Raw genomic sequence first — 18,501 nt, 5'->3', positions numbered from 1 at the left:
TTAAAAAATTTTGTATTTAATATTGAATAAAATATATATGATAAAATTAATGATAATCAACCCAACTCAAAATAAGAATAATTAAAATAATGCAATTGAAATAATCAAATTACCATAATTTTGAGTTTTAACATTACACGAAGTAAGTTGTTGACAAGAAAATTCTTTTATGTATATTTATTTATTCTAGTGATATTTTTATTTATTATTATTTATTTAAAATTATATTTATCAGTAAGTAGTTAGGATTATTTTGAATTTATTATTATCTAGTTTATCCTTTAGGAATGATATATATTTAGTTGAATTAGAAAACTATGTAAAATTAACCTATAAATTCATTTTAGAATTAAGTTAATAAATGTGAAGAAGTCTTAATAAAAAAATACTTAAAGTTTGAGTTCACTTTAAAGAACGTTTTACTTTTCTCCTTTTTTTAGTACACAACATTTGATATCAAAGTCAATTTGAGTGATATGTATCATTTGGTATCAGAGTCATGTTGAAATATCAAATCAACGGCTTGAAATGTTAAATGCCAAAATGTTGTGTATAAGATAATAAGTAAAAAAATAAAAAGAGCTTTTAAAAAAAAAAACTCAACCTTTGTAATTTATTTGATTCACCTTTGGTCATAACAATTATAAGTTGGTTTTTAGATAAGCCAATTAAATAATAAGATATGATGATAAACATAAATAATTATTATCTCTTAATAAATAATCTTAAAAGATAAATAAATAAATATTCTAAAATAATCATCCTAAATTATAAATAAAATAATAAGGCAAATCTCAAGATAAAATACTAAGATAGTCCTAATTAAATATCTTAGAATGGTAAATGCACATAACATTCCATTTTTGTTAAAAACACTCTTGTTTTCAAGGGTTAAAACTAGAAAACTAGCACTTGCCTTTTCCTATGTCCTTCCACATTGCTTCAGTTTGTTGATGAATCTTGTTAAAATAAACTAAAATTGAAATTAAAAGGATACTTGATTGGATTATTCCAACATATACAAGAGCTATTTGATCAATGCTAATATTCTGAAAGTGCGATTTATTAAACACAAAATCAACTTCTTTGTTGAATAAAATTGGATGATTTTGCAATTGAAATGGCAGCGAGATGATAAAACTTTTCTCCACATTCTCGAAGTTGTTGGACAATTCTAGTTTAGGAAAAGTATATAGTGTTGCTTGATTTAACAAAAAATTTTTAACAGCTTCAAAACTTTTTACTTTTTTAGATCGATCATCATGATCAACTTTATAAGAAACCACTAGATTTAAACATAAACTCATGAAAAAATATAGTTCACTAATCTTGTTTATTACAATTTCTAACTCTGCAAGTTGTTGATTTGACATCTTAAATCGTTAATTTAACATATCAACCAGGCTTTGATATCAAAATGTTATGTATCAGATTAATAATCAAGAAAGTAAAAAGAGTTTCAAATGAAACTTAACCTTTGTTATTTGTTAGAATATTTATTATTTATATTTTAGGATTATTTGTTAAAAGATAATAGTTATTTATGTTTATCATCGTCTTTTAGGATTTAACTTTAAAACAAACCAAAAATAAAAATAAACAGAAAAAAAAAAACAAATCAAAAGAAAGTGACACCTAAAAAATATAAAAATGAACCCACAACAAAAAATAAACATATATATTTATTTATATAAAAGTAAAAAAAAAAAAGCAAATGAAAATAATAAGATAAAACAAAATGGGCCTATGAAAAAAAATAAAAAACAAGCTCATGAGTAAAAAATAATTTTAAAAAGTTTTGAATATAAAAAAATGAAAAGCAAAAAAAAAAAGAAAAAAGGCACATGTCAACATAGGAAGGAAAGGAAAATGTGAAAAAATAATTTTAAAAAAAAGGTTAACACAAGGTGAATAGTGCAAATTCGTACAATTTTAAAAATAAATTATATATACCACTAGGTGTTTGGGGGTATAGCATTTTCAATTTGCTTTTGACCCGTCTCTGTTTTTTACAAAAAAATTGACCTGAATTGACTTAATATTAATTTTTTAAAAACATGCTCACATCAAGTCAAGACAAATATAAACCTATCAAATATTGATTATTTTGCTATTTTTATTGATTGGCTCAATTTGTTGTAAAATCGATTTAGTTAAAAATACAAAAAAAAAACAAAACCAAAAAAAAAAAAATAAATAAATAAATAAGGGTGCTACATAGACACTTTCATTGACATTATTTTTTTATAAAATTTATCTAGTAAAAAAAATAAATGAAAAATAAAATAAACAAAAAGAGAAAAAAAAATATCTCACTATTAAATCGAGTTGAATCAAAACCCATCGGTTACAAATTATTTTGTCATCCCTACTCATTGACTCACTTTTATTGCAAAATTTATGTAATTGAAAAAAAAAGCAAAGGAAAAAAATTGAATTGGAGTGTCACATTGATTTCTCCATTAGGCTTTTTAACAAATTTATCTAAATTAAAAACAAAAAATAATAAAGTTGACAAAACAGAAAAAGAAGAAAAAAGTCAAAAAACAAAAAAGAAAGAAACATAAGGTTTCATGGTGACACCATAAATTAAGGTCAAACAAAAGTCAAGATTAGTAAAATTTATATGATGGATAGATGGAATAAATTTAAATTATGTATAAATATAGTTTTTTTATTAAATTAAGATATTAAGTAATAATTTTATTAAAATAATAATATATATAAATATAAATGAAAGAAATAATTAAAAATATAATTATATATATATATACTCATGTCAAAACAAAAAACCTTAAACCTTCGTTTGACCTAAACCTGATTTTAAAAAAGAAAAAAAATCTTAATTTGATCCCAATTTTTTTAAAACTTGCATGTATAAGATTGGACCAAATATAATGTAATACCCCAACCCAAACATTACAAGAAAATTTTCATATACTAATACTTAATTAAACTGACAGTCAATTATGTTAGTAAAAGCGATTTATACTAATGGATTTTTAAAACTATTAACATATATCATACCAATACCAATACTTTATACAACAATCGGTATAGATAAACTTTTTTTGATGGCATATAACTATCTGTCAATATAATAATGTTATATACTAACACTTACCTATATTGACAATCATATTAAGTAAGTAAAAATTATCTATACTAATGGATTTTTGTTACTGTTAGTATAGACAATGCCTATACCAACACTTTATTTTTTTATCAGTATATATTGATATTTTTCTAACAGTGTATAAATAACCATCAATATACATATTTATATACTGACAGATTGTATTTTAACTATCGATATAAGTTTCAACTAGTAAAAAATATCTATAGGTAGACAGTACCTATACCAATAGAAGTAATTAACTGTCAGTATAGCCATAGGATATATTGACAGTTATATCTACCCGTTAGTATACACTATAAAAAATTATTAGAAGAATTGACGCTTGATTATATTAACAGTCAAATTGTGTAAGTAAAAGATATTATACTAATAGATTTTTAATAGCATCAGAATATACAATATTTATACTAACACTTTGTTCAACTGTTAGTATAAGTAAAATTTTCTAACAGTATGTAAATATTTGTCTATATAAGTATGTTATATACTGACTGTTGTTATTATAACCATCAGTATAAGCTTCAAAAATATTAATTCATAATTTCTTTTTCAAAAAGTATTAATTCATAATATATTTCCCTCTAATAAAAATTCTCAAAAACTATAATTTCTCAAATCCCGCTAAAATTAAACACTAAATTAAATAATTGCAAGAAAAAAAAATAAATTATTTACAACAATTAAAAAAATTTCCCACACCTCTTAACTCTTCCTATCTCACCTCAGTCTATCGCTTGTCTTTCTCTTTTAACTGCTAGTCTCCTTATTTCCCTAAAATTGTAAACTCAAATAACCTTATATCGGTAAATTTCCACAATCTGTCACTCTTCATTTTGCCTTCTCCATTGATTCAAGGCTTCTCATCTTTCTCACTCAACTCCCAAGCTCCCATTCTCAATCTTAAGAAGTTGCTTCCATACCATTCAGAGTTTGAGAAAAAAATTGGATGTGGAGTTGAATATATGATTGTATGTTTCTCTTGCTTTTTTTTTTTTTTTTAAATTTTGATCACTGAAATTTATTATAATTGGAAGCTTAAATTAACCAATTTAATTAAGTATTTTTTTTTAAATTCGAAGAAATTTTCATTTTTTTTTATTAAATCATGAAACTGTTTTAGCGTTCCAATTCCTATTAAAATTTTTAGGGTTTCCAATTTTGTGATGATAACGAAAAATGTCTCTGATGTTGATTTTAAATTTTAAAAGCTTTCATTCTTCTAAGAGAAAACCATATAGGGGTTTCCTAGTTTGTATAAATTAGCTTTGTGTTTTCTTTTTTCTTTGGTTAGTTCAAATGCTTTTTTCTTTTTTTGCTATTTTAGAGTGTTTTTATGTTGATTTTAAATTAGCAACCACTTTTTACTTTTTCAATTTCACAATTGAGCATTATAGGTGCTAAATCTCTTTTTTTTAGCTGTCAATTTTAGCATATCTCTCTCTCTTTCTTTTTTTCTTTTTCTTTTCCTTCTTTATAGGTACTTTTGCTTAGTTAGTTTGTTCATAGTTTTTTCTCCAAAAATTAATAGTAAGGTACTATCTTTTATGGGGTTTTGTTATTGATGCTTTTTCCTTTTTGTCTATCTATCCTTTTTTTTTTGTTTCCTAGTTCTGGTTTTTCATTTCCAAGTATGGTATTCTTAGGTTTATAGTCCTTAAAAAAGATCTCAACTCTTTTGTTTTGATTATGTCTTGGTTGCTTACTTTGATGTGGTTTCTTTTACTGTTGCTGGACTTGCTTTTTTTCTTGTTTTCTGCTAATACTTCATGTTTTGTACGATAAAGGTTTGAATTTGGTTTCTCTGCAGATGAGAATTTTTTTAATTTCATTTCATGTGGGTTTTTTTATTCTTAAATTTTTAAGCAATTTCTGTAAATTCTCTTGTAGTTAATTGTTTTCTTTTCCATATGGCTAATAAACAAGAAGTTTTATGCTTAATAGAATAATTGCTTATAAAGTTAAAAATTTTAGGACATTTATTAGGCAATTCTCACTTTAGAACTTATAAAACTTTTTCATGGTGATGATGATGGCAATTTTTTGGAATCATAATCACCTTGAAAAAAGTTAATTGTTGCCTTTTTCTTTTATTTTTCTACACTGATGATAGTGACTGGGAAACTTGGTTGAATTTTAAAGGGATTAGTGCTTTTGGATATGGTATTCTTTTATGGAACCAAGATCATTTTATTAGTATGATACTTTTTTCTTAATTTTTTGCTTAAAATGTCAAATTCGCTCAAAGTACTATTTGAATCAAAAGTTTTCTCTCATCCATGTCAAAGACATTTGGATGATTTTGTAGATAAAGTCTTTTATTTGCATTTTAAGTAAGTGAGTTTGTAGTTGAAACATATAAAAGGGGAAAGAAGCCAAGAATTTCTTTTAACATTAATTTATTTTCTAATAGGTATATTAGCATTTTTGAAAACAAGAATATGCTTTCAAAGTCCTAACAACTTCAAATCTTGAAAAGTCTCTTAGTTTAAGAGTCTAATATTTTACAAATAGACAGTTTTTAGTATAAGAAGCATTATCCTAAAAAGTTGTTTCATGCCATTTATGGTTCATTTGGGGAGAAGAATTTGTGATTCCATATATGAACTTAATTTGTTATGACTTATGAGTAGTGGGATGGATTTAGAAAAATGTACTAAAATTGAGAAAGGTTTAATATATATATGGATTTAAGATATGCTTGGTGGATGAATTTGAGAAATAAAAACCTTTGCTTGGGATTTCGTAAACAACAACTTAGGAAATGATTCATGGATTGGAGTGAAATCTAAAAACCTGATTGTTTTAAGTTTCATTCAAGCAATATAGATTGCTAAAGGTTTATATTCTTTTTATTGTTTCAAAGCTAATTTTCAGCAGACATTTTGTTGGTATTAATCTAATTAGTTTAATTAGTTTTTGACTCTTGTAATCATGTTGGTATTAGATTGCTAGCATAGAAAAGTAGTTGTAGGCATTAATTGCACTTTGATGTTAAAAACTTATACCATAAAGTCTGTTTAAGTTATGAAAGTTTCATTTTGAATGATCATGAACTGATAGAACTTCAAGATGCTGAATATTCACTATGAAAGCTACACTATAAACACATTGATAAGTTTCATAAAATAATAAAAAAAAACTCTGCTAATTCAAAAAGTATCATCTTATCAATACTTCAAAAATAATTTTTTAATGAAAATATGGATATCTTGAATGTTGTTACTCATATGGTGAATAAAGAGGTATATATAACATCTATTTTAGTTTATATATATAAATTATCATCTTGCTCATCAATCTTGAACCATATTCAAATTTCTTTTGAATTATTTTTAGGGTTTTAATGCTATTAGTACTCTAAAAATCACACATGGAAACTATCATTCTTCAAATTCAAGTAATCAACCTAATCAAAATGAAAATGGTAAACTTGTCGTCACATGATATATATGTGGAAATACTTTGATTGATACTTGTTTCCTATATCGAATACGAAAATCAATTTTGAATCTAGTTTTTGAATCATATTATTGTGTGCTTGAAACATTATCTATCGTCTTAGCCATAATCATTAAATCACGCTATGATTTAATAACATGATAGGGAAATGAGGTGCAAGCTTTTGCCTACTTGTAAACATGTATGCCTTTGCCTTGTTTTTTTTTAAATAAAGGTTATAGTTGTCCTAATCTTAAAAAACAAAAAAGATATAAAGAGAAAAAAAGAATCAAAGTTGAATTTTTTTGTCACATAAAAGTTAAGGTTGTTATTACAGAAAAAAAAATAAAGAGAAGTAAACCCTAACCATATAAAATGTTTTTAGTTTTTTTTGTCTTTGTTGCTTTTTGATAGTGATATAGTAAAGGCCAAAACTTTACTTTTTTTTTTGTTTTCTCTCTTTCTCTTCGAGGATTCACAAGTAAGGTTAAAATTTTAGACTTTCTGTTGTAAGTGTAATCAAGCATCAGTTAACTCTCACATTTTGTTACTTCAATTTGTTAGATCTTTGGTTTAAGGTGAAAGTAAATTAGGGTTTATGTGAAGGTGGGGTTTGCTTGAAAAAAAGGTTTTTGAAATGTTGTTTTTGTTTGTTATATTCTATAAGAATTTGGGTTTTTGTTATTTTGGCCAAAAAGGGCTTTAATGTACTGATTAGAGCTTTGAATGGTTTTAAGGTTATTAGTTGGAAAAGTGAAAGTATTGTGTTTAATGAGTGATTTTGAAGGCTAATGTAATTACAAAAGGGAATTGAAGGACAAGCATTTTCTGGGCATTTCTTAGAGTTCATATGGTTGGTAGGATTCTATTGGTGTGATAAGGTTTTTGGGAAAAAGAATATTGGGTTAGTTATAGTGGAAAAGTTAATTTCTTTGTTTAACATTGGATTTTTAAGTTGGAGCAACTAGGGTACTCAGGATGATGTCTTCCTTAAGTAGGGAGTTAGTGTTTTTTATAGTGTGTGTAAACATGTATGCTTTTGCCTACTTGCTTTTTCTAATTTAAAGTTAAACTATTTCTCTTACATCTTACATCTAGGCTTATATTGGCTATTAGTCATAGGCATACACACTTTGTGTATCATATAGATTTTTGTTTCTTATCAGTAGTTAATTAGTTGCTTTTTTATGACTTTTTGTCATTTTTCGCTATTCTTACCTTTTGTATATATAAGACAATATATAAGGATTATCTAATTACATTTTTTATGCTATGCAAATGCTTCTTTGTAGAAATATATGATAGGATCATTTGCTTTAAGAAGTTGTTTATTTTCTCCAAGCACCAATCATAGACATTCAATGATGTTTGTTTTATCAAACTTGGTACAATCACTTTAGTTCTTTACCTATACTAAGTTTATCAATTATAAAAAATTTACATGTAGTTTTAATGTTATTAACTATCTTTTACTTTATTTTATTGTGTATTTTTTCTTTATATAAAAATGTACCATATTATGATTATAAATAAATTAATATTAATAATTGACCATACAATTTTTTTTTAAAAAAAATTACTAATGCCTTCACATTATATCGACACACTTGACCGTTAGAATATTTTAGGTTACATTGACAATCACCAATCGTTAATAAAATATAATGTTAGATAGTCCATCAAAAAAATAAAATATACAAGTCCATATTGACGGGTGGTAACAATCAGTATAGGTAAAAAAAATTAAAACATATAAGTTTATACTAATAGACATTAATTGTCAGTATAGGTAAGAAAAATTAAAACATTCAAGTCTATATTGATGGGTATTAACCGTCAATAAAAGGTATAATGATTGAACACACAATAGATGCTATACCAATAGATATATAATTACTTATGTACTTGAACCATTGGTATATCTCTATTATCTATTTTGACACCTTAAAAACTGTCAGTTTAGGTGTACACCGAGAAGAGATATATCGATGGTTAAAAATTTATCGAGATATATATTTTGACCCTTAGTATATGGTTTATTATGCTATATTGATGGATTTTTAAGTTTACCAATGATTTTTTGAGCATCAGTATATGGGAGTTTTCTTATAGTGAAATGATAATTGGGTTAAATTATTACCAAAACTCATTAGTTTATTTAAAAGATTAATTATATAAAAAAAGGCTGAGTAATTATATAAGAGAAAATGCAGCCATCTTTGTTTATCGTAAAACAAAAAAGAAAATGAGAGCTCTTCTTCATCATTTTTCTTAAGGTTAGGGAGCATGAAAAATCGAGTTAGGGATCTAAAATCAGAGGCTACAATTGAATAAATCTTCTATAGGTAAGTATATGTCCACTTTTTATTTAAGAAAAATACAATGTTGATTACTATTATTTGAAGTTAAAGTTCTGAGAGAAAAACCAAAAACAATTATGAAATCTCTCATTAATCTTCATGATCTATTTAGGAAAATTTTTGGATTTTGTTTACTTCATGTTATTAAGATTTAATGATGATTATTGAATGGATTTTAAATGTTGAAAGTAAGTATTTGGGTTTTTAAAGGTTAAAGGAGAAATTCTATTTTTAAGTGAGATGCTATTATCTACAACAATTGAATAAAACAAATTTCTATATTAAAGGATAAAATATTACAATGATTATTATATACTGTTGGAAAAGCTCATTGAATCTACTTTCCAACAAAAATGTGGTTTTCGAGTTTTTTATGAAAAGTTATCTAATTTTTACTTACATATGTGTAGGCTACTTAGCAATGGTAAGGAAGAATTATGAAAATTTTATGAATTTTTATATAATGAATTACAAATTGAGTCATATATATTTAGAAAGCTTATTGAGTCTATTTTTCAATGAAATAAGCAAAATTTAATTTTGAGGCTCCTATGGATAAATATTTAATTTTTTAGTAGAATGTATATATGCTGTCTAGCAATAGCATATGATATGGATTGTAAAAATTATTACAATTAATCTACAAGAAATTACAAGGTGGGTTATATATGGTTAAAAAGCTTATCAAGTCTTTCTAATGCACTAAAAAGATCTTAATTTTGAGTTATATATCTTAAGATATGGTCATTTTAATAAAAAGAGCTTAGGTTACCAGTATTAATTAGTTGAGTTAACTCTTATATAACTTAATTATTTTCAGCATAAATGGTCTCAAAAAGGGTATTTCTTTTTTATATAACTCTTATATAACTTAGTTAAGTTATGTATGATTTTATATAACCTATGTGTATTTCTTTATTTTTGATATATGAAAATAGGATCAAGTATATTATTATTTTTTATTTTTGTTACATAAATGATGGATCATACTTATGAATGAAATGAGAAAATGATTTATGCTTAAATAATGATTTTTATGATAGTTATACAATTATATCCTTGGGAAGTAAGATCATCGATACTAGAACTAATTCTATGGTCTTTGCTAACAAGTTATGGTAGTTAGCATACCCATGATCATACGACCATGGCTAATGGGTTATAGTAGTTAGCATAAAGCCTTGGCTAGCAGGTTATAATAGTTAGCAATATCATAAAGATGAAATTATCAATACAGCTAATATAACGGGTTATAACATGATCGTAGCTAATGATGAACTAATGGTAATGATGTTTTGTGATGTTGAATTTACAATTTTAAAACATTGATCCATGATTTGTATAAACAAAGATTATGAAAAGAGCTAATGATAATTTATGATAATTTCTAAAGATTTATTAATGGCTTGGTTTGATTACAGTATTTGAATGACAACATATGTTACAATGATTTATGAATTTACATGTTTTGATATTAATTTATGAATTTATGAAATATTTGACATAATGATGATTTTTGAAATGTTTTGACATTAAGATTTGATGAATGTTTTGAAAGATCTATATGGTATGTATGAAAATGATGCTTCATCTTGTAAGGTGTGTGAGACTATACTAGTTGAGCTATGACTTGCTCATTCCCCTTATACTTTTTCTTTATAAATGAGTAAGTGATAAGTTTTCTTAGTCTTGTGAAAAACTAAAAAATCAAAGGGAAAAGATTATTTAGTCGTTAGAGGCATTATTGTCAATAAGATCTTACAAAGCAGTTTTGTAATACCCCAGCCCAAATGAAATTTTGGGCTAGACTATTACTAAAGCCCATTAAGTTAATTAAGAGGTAATATTAAAGAAAAAGTGGCTAAAGTGTTTTACTAGAGAAAAATCTAGTTATCATAAAATAAAAAAGAAAATGAGAATTCATCTTCCCTATCTTCCTTAGGGTTAGAAAGCATGAAAAATCAAGTACAAGATCTAAAATCCAAGACTACAATCAAGTTAATCTCCTAATGGTGAGTATATGCCCTCTTTTTATTTAAGAAAAATATACCATTTTGGTTGCTATTATATGGAGTTAAAGTTTTGAGAGAAAAACCAAGAAAAATTATGAAATCTTTTATTAATCCTCATGATCTATTTGGGTAAATTATTGGGCTTTGTTTATTTCATGTTCTTAAGATTTATTGATGATTATTGACTGGAGTTGAAAGGCTAAAAGTGAGGATTTGAATTTTTTAAATATTGAAGGAGAAATTCTGTTTTTAAATTAGATGTTATGATATGCAATAGTAAATCAAAATAAAATTCTATATTAATGGATAGGTTATTGCTATGATCATTATATATTGTTGGAAAGCATGTTGAATCTATTTTCTAATGAAATAAACAAAAGTCGAATCCAAGTTTTCTATGAAGAGTTGTCTAATTTTAACTTAAGGATATACAGGGTGTAAGGTAGCAACATTAGGGTTGAATTATGAAAATTGTTTTAACTTTTATACATGGAATTATAGATTAATCCATATATGTTTGGAGATTTTATTAAGTCTACTTTCCAATAGAATAAGCAGAATTCAATTTAGAGTTTCCTATGAATAAATGTGTAATTTTTATTAGAAGGTATACAAGCTATTTGGTAGTAGCATATAATGTGGATCGCAAAATTTATTATAATTAATCTACAAGGAATTATGAGGTGGGCAATATATGGTTAAAAAGCTTATCAAGTATATTTCTAATACATTAAAGAGATCTTAATTCTAAGTTGGATATCTTAAGATATAGTTATTTTAGTGAAAAAAGCTTAGGCTGCCAATATTAATTAGTTGAGTTAACCCTTATGTAACTTAGTTGATTTTTGTATAAATGGTCTCAAAATGGGTTGATTAATTTCTGATGTGTTGAAATGATCTTGAATAGGCCATTAATTATTTTGAGGGAAAAACTAAGTGATAGAATTGAAAAGAGGTAATTAGAATCTCACACACTTTGCTTGTTTTCAAATTTATGTATATATGTATGTTTCTAAATGAATGAATGTTTTATTTCATTATTTTTGATCTATGAAAATAAGATCAAGCATATGATTATTTTGCATTTCTTTATATAAATGATGGATCACGCTTATGATTGAAATGAGAAAATTATTTATGTTTAAAGAATGATTTTATGATAGCTACGTTTTTACATTTTTGGGAAGTGGGATCATCGACACCAGAACTAGTTCTATAGCCTTGGTTAATGGGTAATAGTAATTAGCATAGACATAATAATATGACCATGCTTATGGGTATAGTAGTTAGTGTAAGGCCTTGACTAGCGAGTTATAATAGTTAGTAATGATCATGATGATGAAATTATCGATACAGCCAATGTCACAGTTATAGCAGTGATCATAGCTAATGATAATGATGATTTATAATGATGATGATTTAAGATGATTTTTAATGACTGATCCATGATTTGGTTTGATTACGATATTTGAATGATAACATATTTTACAATGATTTATGAATTGAAATATTTTGACATTATGATTTGATGAATATTTTGAATGATCTATATAATATGTATAAAAAAATATACTTGATCCGATAAAGTGTGTGAGCCTATACTTGCTGAGCTGTAGTTTGCTCATTCCCCTTTTACTTTTCTTTATAGATGATTAAAATGATAAGTTTGCTTAGTCTTGAGAGAAACTAGAGGATCCAATTGGAAAGATTAATTGGGCATTGGAGACATTGTTAGCTAATGAGATCTTACGAAATAGTTTTGTATTTTTATTAGTTTACATTTGGATATATAGAGATTTATCATTAGTTGGATTAAAGATATGAATTTTACTTAATAGATTATTTTATTGAAAAATTTTAAAATGGTTAAAAAAGAAGGCTTCATATTGCTTTAGGGTTTTACGTCAAAGTAATATATTCATATTATGTCTTGGTTTCAGGGCGTGACAAGTTTTATATTTTTATTAGTTTGCATTTAGATATATAGAGATTTATTATTAGTTTATTAAAAAATTTAAAAATAATTAAGAAAAAAAGGCTTTGTATTACTTTAAGGTTTTACTTTAAGGTAATAAGGTCATTTTATGTCTCAGTATCATGGTGTGACATAAAGTGGTATAAAACTAGCTCTAGGGGTACTAGTGATATATCACCAAGGATGATAGGCCCTTATTGGAGTAGAGAAGGATGTCATGATCTTACAGTGAAGCCATGAATCCCACATTGACTGTATACTAGTGTTAATCTTAGAATATAAATATTCATACCACCTTCAACTTCTTAAGTACCTTTTGTGGGAAAAAATTGTGAGACTCGATAGAGTTAAAACAGATAATATCTCACAAGTTGGTGTGGATTATGACATTTGGTACCAGAGTCAACTTTGAAAGTACTAATGATATGCCACTAAGGAAAACGGGCCCTCGTTAGGGTAGGGGATGATGTCATTATCCTAGAGTAAAGCCATGGATCCCACATCAGCTATGTGCTAGAGTTGATCTCATGATATAAATGTTCACACTACCTTCAACTTGTGAGGCATCTTTTGTGAGACAAAATCATGAAGCCTAACGGGGTCAAAATAGAGAATACCTTATAAGTTAGGGTGGACTATGACACTAGGTATTAGAGATAGCTTTTGAGGTACTAGCAATATGCCTTTGAGGATGATGGGCTCTTATAAGAATTGGGGAAAGATGTCATAGTCCTGGAGTAAACCCATGAATCTCACATTCGATGTGTACTATAATTGATCTTGGGAAATGTTCACACCACCTTCAATTTGTGAGGTACCTTTTATTAAACAAAACCATGAAGCCTAGTAGGGTCAAAGTGAACAATACCTCATAAGTTGGTATTGACCATGACATTATACCCGAGCCCAAATGCCAATTGGGCTAGACCAAAAGAAAAAAAAGGTTAAGGTATTTTATGAGGGAAAACTTAACCATTTTGTTTAACGTTAAAAAAAAAAAAGAATTCTCTCTTACTTTCTTGCTTAGGTTTGAAATTTTGAATGATTGAACTTAAGGTTAAAAATCAAAGATCGCAGTTGCTTCCATCTTTTAAAGTAAGCAAAAGCCATTTATTTATTTGGAAGAATATTTTATTTGTTATTGAAGTTTAAGATTAAAAGTTTGAGGAAAACTTAAAGATTCTAGTAACTTTCACATAGTTATTCATGATTGGTTGATGATAGCCTATTTGATTGGGTTTTTATTATTTAATTAAGAATTAAGCATGATTATAAACTAGCTTTAAGGCTTATAACAAAAGAACCAACTATTGTCAATTAAAAGAAGGAATATATGTGATGTGAAACAAGTTTTCTATAACAATGCGTTTGTATTAGTTTTTGTGTTGATAAATAGAATTTTATTATAAGTATTATATATCGTTGAAAAGCTTGCTAAATTTAATTTCCAACAAAACAAACGGAAGTCGATTTTGAATTTTTTTATGAAGAGTTATCTAATTTTTACTTAAGGATATATAGGTTACACGGCAACAACATTAATGATAAACTACAAAAATTGTCTTAAATTTTATACAAGGAATTACAGATTAAGCCATATATTTTTGGAAAGCTTATTGATAATATTTTTCAAAGAAATTAGCGAAATTGAATTCCAAATCTTCTATGAATAAATATTTAATTTTTACTAGAAGGTATACATGTTATCTAGTAGCAACACATAACGTGGATTGCAAAAATTATTATAATTAATCTAGAAGAAATTATGAGATGGGCCATATATGGTCAGAAAGCTTATCAAGTCTAATTTCTAACACATTTTTTATTTGTATATCTTGAGACAGGGTCATTTCAGTGAAAGAAGCTTAGGTTGTCAATATTAGTTAGTTAAGTTAACCTTATAGAACTTAGTTGTTTTTAGTATAAATGATCTCAAAAAGTGTTGATTAATTTATATTATATTGAAATGATCTTGAATAGGCCATTAATTATTTTGGAAAAAAAAACTAAGTGGTGGAATAAATGGAGGTAATTAGAATCGAACACACATTGCTTGTTTTCGAATATATATATGTGTTTCTAAATGAGTGAAAATTTTATTTCTTTATTTTCAATTTATGAAAATAAGATCAAGCAGATAATTATTTTGCATTTTGCTATATAAATGATGGCTCATGCTTATGAATGAAATGAAAAATTAATTTATGTATAAAGAATAATTTTATGATAACTACGAATTTACTTCTCTAGGAAGTGGAACCATCAACACCAGAGCTAGTTCTACGGTCTTGGTAAATGGGTTACAGTAATTAGCATAAGGCCATGGCTAGCTGGTTATAATGGTTAGCAATGATCATGAAGATGAAATTATTGATATGACCAATGTCATGGGTTATAACAGTGACTAAAACTAATGATGAACTAAAGATAATGATTATTTGTGCTATTAAAATTATGATTTTAAAGATTGATCCATGATTTGTATATAAAGATGATTTACGATGATTTCTAAAGATTGATTAATGGTTTGGTTTGATTATGATGTTTAAATGATAGCATATGTTGTAATGATTTATGAATTTACATGTTTTGCTATTGAATTATGATTTGATGAATGTTTTAAATGATCTATATAGTATGTATAAAAATGATATTTGATCTGATAAAGTATGTAAGCCTATACTTATTGAGTTATAGTTTACTCATTTCCCATTTACTTATTCTTGACAGATAAGTAAATGATAAGTATCTTTAGTCTTGTAAAAAGTTAAAAGATCAAATGCAAAAGATTACTTAGTCATCGAAAATAATGTTGGCCAATGAGATCTTATGAAATGATTTTGTATTTTTATTAGTTTGCATTTTGGCATATAAAGATTTATCATCAGTTTATTGAAGAAATTTAAAATGATTAAAAAGAAAGGCTTTATATTACTTTTAGGTTTACTTCAAGCTAATATGGTTATGTTGTGTCTCGATCTCGAGGTGTGACATAAAGTGGTATCAAGCCAGTTTTGAGGTACTACTGATGTGCCACCAAGGATGGTAGGCCCTCATTGGAGTGAGAGAGGATGTCATGATTTTAGATTAAAGTCATGAATCCTACATCGGTTATATATTAGAGTTGATTTTAGGATATAAGTGTTCACATCAACATTAACTTATAAGGTACCTTTTACGGGATAAAATCATAAGGCCTAATGGGGTCAAACAAATAATACTTCATAAGTTGGTGTGGACCATGACATTTGGTATCAAAGCTAGGTTTAGGGGTATCAGCGATGTGCTATCGATGATAGTAGGCCCTCATTAAAGTGCATGATGATGTTATAGTTTTAGAATGGAGCCATGAATCTCACATTGACTGTGCAATAAAGTTGATCTTGAGATATAAGTGTTCACACTACCTTTAATTTGTGAGATACCTTTTGTGGGACAAAACTATAAGGCTCAGCAGGGTAAAAGTGGACAATACCTTTCAAGTTGGTATTACCTTCTAGAATTGTTTGGTAGGCAATGATGAAGGATAATGGTGGTCTTAGGTCTAAGTGAAGTATGGTTGGTAGGATTGAAGTAGGCAAAGATGGTAAGGATAATACAAATAATTGGTGGGTAGTGGAATATAAGGTAAATACTAGCTGTTGAATCTTGCAACTTTAGTTGCCAATGTTGTTTTCTCTCTGTGTTTTTTCTCTACTTTTACTATGTCTTTCTCTATTAATTGCAACACTATTTCTAGACCATATATATTTAGAAAGCTTATTAAGTTTATTTTTCAACAAAACAAGCTAAATTGAATTTTGATTCTTATATGAATAAATATTTAATTATTTATTAAAAGGTATGTATGCTATCTGGTAGCAACATATGATGTGGATTGCAAAAATTATTAAAATTAATCTAAAAGGAATTACAAGGTTGGCCATATATAGTTATAAAGCTTATTGAGTCTTGTTTCTAATGTAGTAAAAAAATCTTAATTTCGAGTTATATATCTTGAGATAGGGTCATTTTAATAAAATGAGCTCAGGCTAACTTCACTCATGCCAATATGTCACCCTAAAAAAGAGTTCTTAAGGATGGAGAGCTAACTATTCCTACTGAAATTGAGACCCATGCCAACCACCTATAGATTGACTTGCACTTGCATAAGTGGGACCAACCATGGAACAATTCCAAGTCCTAAATAATGAAATCCAATCCTTTAAACAACTATTTCAAAGTACAATTGCACCATAAAACTCTAAAGTATTTGACATAGTCACCCCCGATAGACAACCAGTAGAGAGATAGTCGAGTTACAAGGACATTGACGCCTTTTCAGCCTCTTCAGCCTTAAAAGAATTAGAACATTATCTACCCATCACCATTACCCTAGCCATAACTCTACTCATGCCACTAACATAGGAACCCCAACTGAATAGAGACCTAGAAGCTAAAATGCAGGCCATGAAAAAAGAATTGAAAGGAATTGCCATTGCATTAAAGGATGAGCTAAGGTTCCTGGAGAGCTTGCCCTTCACTGAAAAAATAGATCGGACCATGCCTTCTAAAGGGTTCAAGATGTCAACCTTGGAAACTTATGATGGTACAATTGACCCCTTTGATAATTTGGAACTTTATAAAACTAATATGATGATACAAGGAACAGGTAAGGCTCTTATGTATAAAGGTCTAGCAATGACAATCAAAAGGGTAACTTAATCTTGGTATGGTAGTTTAAAACTGAGGTTCATTACCACTTTTAAAGAGCTCAATCATGCCTTCATGTCTTATTTTGTTAGTAACAGTAGAACAAAAAAAATAATATTAAGTCCAATACCTATCTACCAGGGCAGAACAACTCTCTAAAAAACTATATAATGCATTTTAGCGCAGAAGCCCTCCTAGTCAAAGACTTAAAATAGACCACTGCAGTTGCTACCATAACTAGTGGACTTAGTTATTAGAGTACCATTTAAAGCTTATACTCTACCTTAAATAGCCAAAGACCATAGTTAATGTGTTACTTGTCGTAGAAATATATATAAATGCTAAAGCTATAATGAAAAACTAAGGTGAGAGAGGCTCAACTCCCTTCTTTAGTGGTTGAGGTAAAAAAGGCTAATCCCTTATCCTCAGCCAAAAAAAGGTAAAGAAATCTACAACTATTCCCTAAAATGGAGACAATGTAAGGAAATCTACAATCTTTCCCCAAGAAGGAGACAATAAGAGTACCTTAAGGCTAGGAGCCTGAGTAGACAATAAAACTACATAGCACTATATATTTTCGAAAAAAAGATTCTAATGCAAATAAAAAATGACCTGAAGCTCAAATGGCTAAAGTCACTGAAGCAAAATACTTGACAAAACCCTAACAAAATATACGCATTTTACAAAAACTTCAACCGTAATATTAATTATTGTGTTGACTTAAAAAAATGAGATAAAAAGTTTATCAAAAAAGGTTAGCTAGATGGATTTATGGATTGACCAAAAGAGGGTTAGGGTAGGTTAGACTACATAAGTAATCAAAGAGATAAGCTAGAAAGGAATCAGGGGGAACACCAAAAGGGAACTGAGGTGGTGGAAATCATA

This window comes from Durio zibethinus, chromosome 13 (genome assembly GCF_047325235.1).
Source record: "Durio zibethinus cultivar Kanyao isolate XHJ-2024 chromosome 13, ASM4732523v1, whole genome shotgun sequence".
NCBI classification, from domain to species: domain Eukaryota; kingdom Viridiplantae; phylum Streptophyta; class Magnoliopsida; order Malvales; family Malvaceae; genus Durio; species Durio zibethinus.
This window is presented reverse-complemented; position numbering follows the sequence as displayed.